This window comes from Ixodes scapularis, unplaced genomic scaffold (genome assembly GCF_016920785.2).
Source record: "Ixodes scapularis isolate PalLabHiFi unplaced genomic scaffold, ASM1692078v2 PGA_scaffold5__190_contigs__length_132052651, whole genome shotgun sequence".
NCBI classification, from domain to species: Eukaryota; Metazoa; Arthropoda; class Arachnida; order Ixodida; family Ixodidae; genus Ixodes; species Ixodes scapularis.
Window position 1 is genome coordinate 121,733,240 of NW_024609880.1, and position 7,823 is coordinate 121,741,062.

Sequence of the window (7,823 nt, forward strand, 5' to 3'; positions counted from 1 at the left end):
GAGGTGTTGCCCTACGTTGCGTTTGCGTACAACACAGCGGTTCAAGAGACCACGTGAGTGACGCCTTTCCAACTGGTACACGGCCGGGCGGTTACCACAATGCTCGACGCCATGCTGCCTAACGTGCCAACCGATGATGGCAACGACGACGCTCAACTGATCTCCCAGCGCGCGGAGGAAGCTCGTGAGCTGGCAAGAATCAAGATTCAAGACCAACAGCGAGTCGACGCACGCCGGTATAACCTTCGTTGGCGGGACGTCCACTTTCAACCCGGAGACCGGGTATGGGTTTGGACACCAATACGGCGCCGCGCTCTCAGCGAGAAGCTCCTGAAACGCTATTTCGGCCCCTACAAGATCATCCGACGCCTCGGCCATCCGAACTACGAAGTCCTTCCCGACGGAACGCGCCCATCTGCAAGACGTCAGCCGCGACCCGAGGTGGTGCACGTCGTCCGGCTGAAGCCATATTACGAACGATAGAACTTTCCACTCTCGTCGACGGGTGAACTGTGAACTGTGAACTGTGAACTGTGAACTGTGAACTGTGGCTCGCAATACTGCAATCCTTTTGTTTTGGATTTGTTTTTGTTTGTTTTTTGTTTTTCGTTTTGTGCTGCGTGGGGCGCTACACTTTTTTAAAGGGGGAAATAATTCCGCGAGCGCAGCTGACCAAGAAGGCGGTGCGCCCGTGGCCTAACGGTTATCGCGCTTGCCTTCCGCGCGGAAGGCCAGGGTACGATTCCTGGTCGCGACATGTCTTTTATTTATTGTTGCAATTTACTGTTCTCGGAAATTCGAGAACTTTGTTGAACGTTCGAGGTCAAAATGTTCGATGCGCGAACCTTCCACGGTCGATTGTTCGAGAAGTCCAGGCGTGTACAAAAAGGGCTCCCCGTGGCAAGCCGCAGTCAGTTTCGCCCCAGCGTTCGACTCTGCTGCTATGCCGACTTCGACGCCCGCCACGCTCTATTATTACCTTTTGTACCCTTTTATTTTTGGCACAAGTTCGCCACATTAAACGTTTATTTCTTCCTGTTTATTTATGTTTCTTTGGTCACCATCCGTGACAATATCACGATATAGGGTGAGTGTCCCCTCTGTAGGCCTCTATCAAAAAGAAATAGAATATCTCAGCCAATGGAGCATGATGTGTGGTGGCGTGGGTGTGGTGGATTGTTCGGGTTTTTTCGTGGCCTTCATGTTGTTTTTTTTCTATTAAATTTTAATTGTAAGTCAGAGCCTTGTCTGTGTGTATACTCTTCTACTGGTCCGTCATTTGTTTGCGCTGTATTCTCCTTCCGATGCATCACCTTCTTGCCCAGATTTCTACGCTATAACTATTCAAATGGGGAGTAGCCGACGGAGCTGTTCGCACTGTTTTTTTGTTTTTCTCCATCCCTCGTTTGATAACTTATGCGCGCGCATGTCTTTGTTCGTCGGATAAGCATGCCGAACAAGTCTTGAGCTACAGCCACTTCAAAACACTTCAAATGTGCTTAAGTTCCCTCAAGACGGTAACCGGCATGCGTGTGCAGGAGCTATGAAAGATGTCCTGTTCCCGTCCTCGTCCTCGCTCTTTCATACTTTCAAGTCTTGTATCTATTAACCTACACGCTCGTTTTCAATTGTAAGAGCCATTCGAAGGGAGAATCTTGTGTCTCAACACACCAAAAGAAGAACTGCTTCTTGTTTTCATTTGTCAGGTCTCTTGTACAGTTTTCGCTTCCTAAGCCTTCTAAGCTTTCGTCAAATGACTTACATCGGTTGGCGTCATGTCGGGCGTCATTAGAAAACAAAAAAAGACTCATAATGCTCAAAGTACGTCAGCATTCGTTTAAGTTCGACAGCTTATGTCAAGGACTTGAGAAGCTACCTATACTTTAACAGCCTGTTTATACAGAACCAGTGTAATTCCTCGTGCGGTCGGGTATGACGTTGAGTGCGGTGCCAGGTGGCCAGGTTAACGGCTCATTTATTGAACAATTTATTCTGTTACTCCGACTGAGCAATTGCAAAGTTTCCTCAGTTTTGCTTATGCTGTAAAGCATTTAAAAAAAAGATAAGGCGCGTGTAAAAAGTCACATCTCTCCGTGTATACGTGCACGTGAAAATATGTTGACTCGCGTGTTCGTGCACGAATATATTTATCGGGATCATTCGTGCTTCGTGTGACACGTGGGAACCAAATACAAGGTACTCATAAATTGTTGTCATTTATACGAAGGCAAATTTGTTTTTCAAGTGCGCGAGCTTTACTTCACGGAGAGTGATGCCTTCGAGAGACGTCACGCGGATGATGCTACAGGGTCACAGGTCATCGTTCCGTTGAAGCATTCCCGCCTAGGCTACGGTGCACTGTCATAATTTCAGCTTAACTTGTGGTGTAGATGCAAGTAGCTCTTGACAAGAAGCTCTCGGAACCGTTTAGCTTCAATCAAGAATGCAGTTTCTACATTCGCTTACTCAGTCAACTTTATTGATGATGTGATGTAAAATGCCGTTTTCAATCGTTTTTCATCCTGTAATTCTTGGCAAGTATTCTTCATAAATAATCAATTTTGTGGGGATAATTACATCATGCACAATTTCGGGCTTAAAATTTAACCCTATCTCGAGAATTATACACCTACAGCATTATTGTATTTTACATTATTGATTTTACGAAACAATAATTTGCCAGTTTAAGAAAACCAGCTTCCTAACACAAAGGTCGTGCTGAGTTGGCATTCAAGGCAATGAACACGCTTCCATCAGTAATAACTCGTTGCTATGACGGTAACCCCTCGCGTATTCCTTCTCTTCCTCACTTTAGAGTGGCCCCGATGGACTTCTCTTTCGGCCATGCGGAAAGAGCGCTGAGGAGGTGTTGCCTGACCCCTGATCTAAGCTGAGCAATAAGAAGGGCTGGCTGCCGTCGTAGAAACAAATCTCGCCTCTCCTTGCTGCAGACGCGACACTCCGAAAGCAATTTAGAGAACTGCCGCCGGTGGCGCAAAAACCGCAATAACATCCGGGTTTTCGATCTGTCGATTTTCCTTAGGTGTCAGGAATTCTAACGCAAGTGAAAACGCACCATCGCAAAGGACGCAAGCAGCCAGACGAAAAGATCGTGCCTAATTCCAAAAGGAAAGGACCATGTCACCCCACCCCCGAATCAACATACTATGCCAAGACTGGGCAAGGTAAAGAATCCAATGCAAGATGAAACAAAATATTGACACGTCTTCTTTCTTGTTTTTCACAAAAAAAGCAACAAGAAAAAACGAAAAATGTTTCAATTGCAGTAGCGAAGGCCAATGAGCAAAGGAGACAGAGTAAAGCCCGGGGTCTCAAACCGATTTAGTGTTGTAGTCCTGGACGCAGCAAGGCCCTTGCTGCCTCCTGTACACGTTGCGGGAGGAAGGCGTGCGGTTTGGTGTGGAGGGATAAGCAACGCGGTATAATAAAGTATGTTTCAGTTCACTTGTGCCGAGACTTAAACGAAAGGTGGCGCAAGCTTCGCTTGTTGAACCAATGCAGGATTGTTCATAGTCCTCTCGTGCAACTCCCGATTTTTCTTGTGATATGCTAAGATCGCTGATTAATACTAGCTAACTTTTAAACTCTTAATTTGTACGCAAACCCCGCTATACGAAAGTTTTAGAGTGAGATGAGCAACATCCCATCCTGTCATTTCCATAAATAAAGGTAGCCTTCGTGTGTATAATATTTTTAGTGTTAAAAAAGAAAGTTCAAAGATTTTTTGCTAGATTTAAAACGTTCCATGTACCGTATTTTCCAAACTATAGTCCGCACGCTGCATATAATCCGCATGCCTAATCCGAACGTAAAAATGATCACACAGAGCACACCTTGACAATTGCCTGCTGCATTAGCTGGCAAAGAAGTTTGCATCACATATAAATCACTAATATTAGATTCTGTTACTCATAAAATCCTTCGCGTCTTGTCACAGTGGACGATGTAGAAAAAATGAAAGCCGCTTACAACTCCCTGTAACGCCGAATTAGAGCGCAGCTCTTGAGGAGGAGGAGGGAAGGGCACTGGGGGGGGTTAAACTAACCAGGGGGGTCACGTGACCTTGGGGGTCACGTGACCCCCAATGCCGATGATGTCATCACTGACGTCACTGATGACGTCATCAGTGACGATGACGATGCGGGTACCGATGACGTCGCGGCATTAGTGACGTCACTGATGACTTCACCAGTGATGATGACGATGACGATGCGAATGTCGGTGACGTCATCAGTGACGTCGCTGATGACGTCATCAGTGATGATGACGATGACGATGCGGATGCCGGTGACGTCATCAGTGATTATGACGATGACGATGTGGATGCCGGTGACGTCATCAGGAATGATGACGATGACGATGTGGATGCCGGTGACGTCATCAGTGATGATGACGATGACGATGTGGATGCCGGTGACGTCATCAGTGATGATGACGGTGACGATGTGGATGCCGGTGACGTCATCAGTGATGATGACGATGACGATGTGGATGCCGGTGACGTCCTCAGCGATGATGACGATGACGATGTGGATGCCGGTGACGTCATCAGTGATGATGACGATGACGATGTGGATGCCGGTGACGTCATCAGTGATGATGACGATGACGATGCGGATGCCGGTGACGTCATCAGTGATGATGACGATGACGATGCGGATGCCGGTGACGTCATCAGTGATGACGATGACGATGTGGATGCCGGTGACGTCATCAGTGATGATGACGATGTGGATGCCGGTGACGTCATCAGTGATGATGACGATGACGATGTGGATGCCGGTGACGTCATCAGTGACGATGACGTCATCGGGGGGTCACGCGACATCGGCGGGGGTCACGTGATCTGGGGGGTCACGTGACCTCAAGGAGGGGGTCACGTGACCTCGAGGAGGGGGTCACGTGACCTCAGGGGAGTCACGTGACTTCGGGGGGTCACGTGACCTCGGGGGGGGGGGGTCACGTGACCCCCCACGAGGTCACGTGAACCCGGTGGGGGGCTCGCGCGGTGCATTATGGGACATTTCGCATGATGCACCGCGCGGTTACGCCGACGGCGACGGCGACGGCGACGCCGCTCAAGCCGGAAACGGGCCCCTAAGAGCTGCGCTCTAAAATGCAAAACCTTGTATAGTCCGCACAGCGTAAGACTTGAACTTTTAAAAAGGAATAGTCCTCGGTAATTACCGGCTGGCGAACTGCAATGGTTATGACCAACGTTACTATAACCACTCAGTGTGGAAACTGCCATAGGCACCGCTCTAAAAAAGTGGCCCCGATCTGTCCTCCAGAAGCGAGCTAATGGCGAACACAACGCCGCCATTTCTCCCGCAGCGGCCACTCGACTTTCAAAAACCTCAATGTGACCACAGTGCACACAAATGATAAAGAGTGGCGCCGTTGTCGTATTTAGCTCGGTCTCGGTGGACGCCAACGGCCCAGGTTTGGACGGCGAGTTTCCCAAATGAGTGCTCTAGTAACGTTGGTTATGGCGTTAATTCCGTAAAATAAAAGTTAAATAAAAAAAATGAAAGCCGCTTACAACTCCCTGTAACGCCGAATTAGAGCGCAGCTCTTGAGGAGGAGGAGGCAAGGGCACTGGGGGGGGGGGTTAAACTAACCAGGGGGGGTCACGTTACCTTGGGGGTCACGTGACCCCCAATGCCGATGATGTCATCACTGACGTCACTGATGACGTCATCAGTGACGATGACGATGCGGGTACCGATGACGTCATTAGTGACGTCACTGATGACTTCACCAGTGATGATGACGATGACGATGCGAATGTCGGTGACGTCATCAGTGACGTCGCTGATGACGTCATCAGTGATGATGACGATGACGATGCGGATGCCGGTGACGACATCAGTGACGTCACTGATGACGTCATCAGTGATGATGACGATGACAATGCGGATGTCGGTGACGTCATCAGTGATGATGACGATGACGATGTGGATGCCGGTGACGTCATCAGTGATGATGACGATGACGATGTGGATGCCGGTGACGTCATCAGTGATGATGACGATGACGATGTGGATGCCGGTGACGTCATCAGTGATGATGACGATGACGATGCGGATGCCGGTGACGTCATCAGTGATGATGACGATGACGATGTGGATGCCGGTGACGTCATCAGTGATGATGACGATGACGATGTGGATGCCGGTGACGTCATCAGTGATGATGACGATGCGGATGCCGGTGACGTCATCAGTGATGACGATGACGATGTGGATGCCGGTGACGTCATCAGTGATGATGACGATGACGATGTGGATGCCGGTGACGTCATCAGTGACGATGACGTCATCGGGGGGTCACGCGACATCGGCGGGGGTCACGTGACCTCGAGGAGGGGGCCACGTGACCTCAGGGGAGTCACGTGACTTCGGGGGGTCACGTGACCCCCCACGAGGTCACGTGACCTTGGTGGGGGGCTCGCGCGGTGCATTATGGGACATTTCCCATGATGCACCGCGCGGTTACGCCGACGCCGACGCCGACGCCGACGCCGACGGCGACGCCGCTCAAGCCGGAAACGGGCCCCTAAGAGCTGCGCTCTAAAAATCGCCCATGTAGTTTTAGAGCGCAGCTCTTAGGGGCCCGTTCCCGGCTTGAGCGGTGTCGCCGTCGCCGTCGGCGTCGGCGTAACCAAGGTCATCCCAAGGTCACTTGACCCCCAAGGTCATCCCAAGGTCACGTGACCCCAAGGTACCCCAAGGTCACGTGACCCCTCCCCAAGGGTCATGGGGGTCACGTGACTCCCCAACGTCACCCCAAGGTCACGTGACCCCTTCCTCAGGGTCACGTGACCCCCAAGGTCACGTGACACCCAAAGTCACGTGGCTCCCCAAGTCACGTGACCCCCGGGGTCACGTGACCCCCGATGACGTCATCAGTAACGTCACTGATAACGTCACCGGCATCCGCATCGTCATCGTCATCATCACTGATGACGTCACCGGCATCCGCATCGTCATTGTCATCATCACTGATGACGTCATCAGTGACGTCACTGATGACGTCACCGGCATCCGCATCGTCATCGTCATCATCGCTGATGACGTCATCTGTGACGACATTGATGGCGTCACCGGCATCCGCATCGTCATCGTCATCATCGCTTATGACGTCATCGTCATCATCACTGATGACGTCACCGGCATCCGCATCGTCATTGTTATCATCACTGATGACGTCATCGGTATCCGCATCGTCATCGTTACTGATGACGTCATCGTCATCGTCATCGTCACGTGACCCCTCTAGGTCACGTGACCCCCACCCAAGGTCACTTGACCCCCCCAGTACCCTTCCCTCCTCCTCCTCAAGAGCTGCGCTCTAATTCGGCGTTACAGGGAGTTGTAAACGGCTTTCACTTTTTTTGTTTCTTTTTTACCGCTTGAAAATATTAGACACAAAAAGGCTACCTTAGTAAAAACGACACTTTGGACAGGTTTTCAAGGCGTCCTACAACGTTCGTATTGAAAGGATGCGCACAAAATAATGTTTGAAAAAGTTCGCTTGTTTATCTCCGTTCATAGCCAGTTTGGCCGATTAAAAAAAGTAACTTGACTCGCTCAACTGAACAATACTGCGTTTGTTTGAAACGTGGAGTGCGCACCATGTTTTTAAAGTCTTGGCGCAAGTTAGCCAAAACACCGTGCGTGTCTTTTTCTTTTTCTTTTGCAGTGAGAACGGAATGAAAGCGGTGCTTTTTCCAACTCATTTTATTTCCAAGGATGCAAGACACTACACAGTGGCAGACGCTTTTTTAATGTCAATTTTGC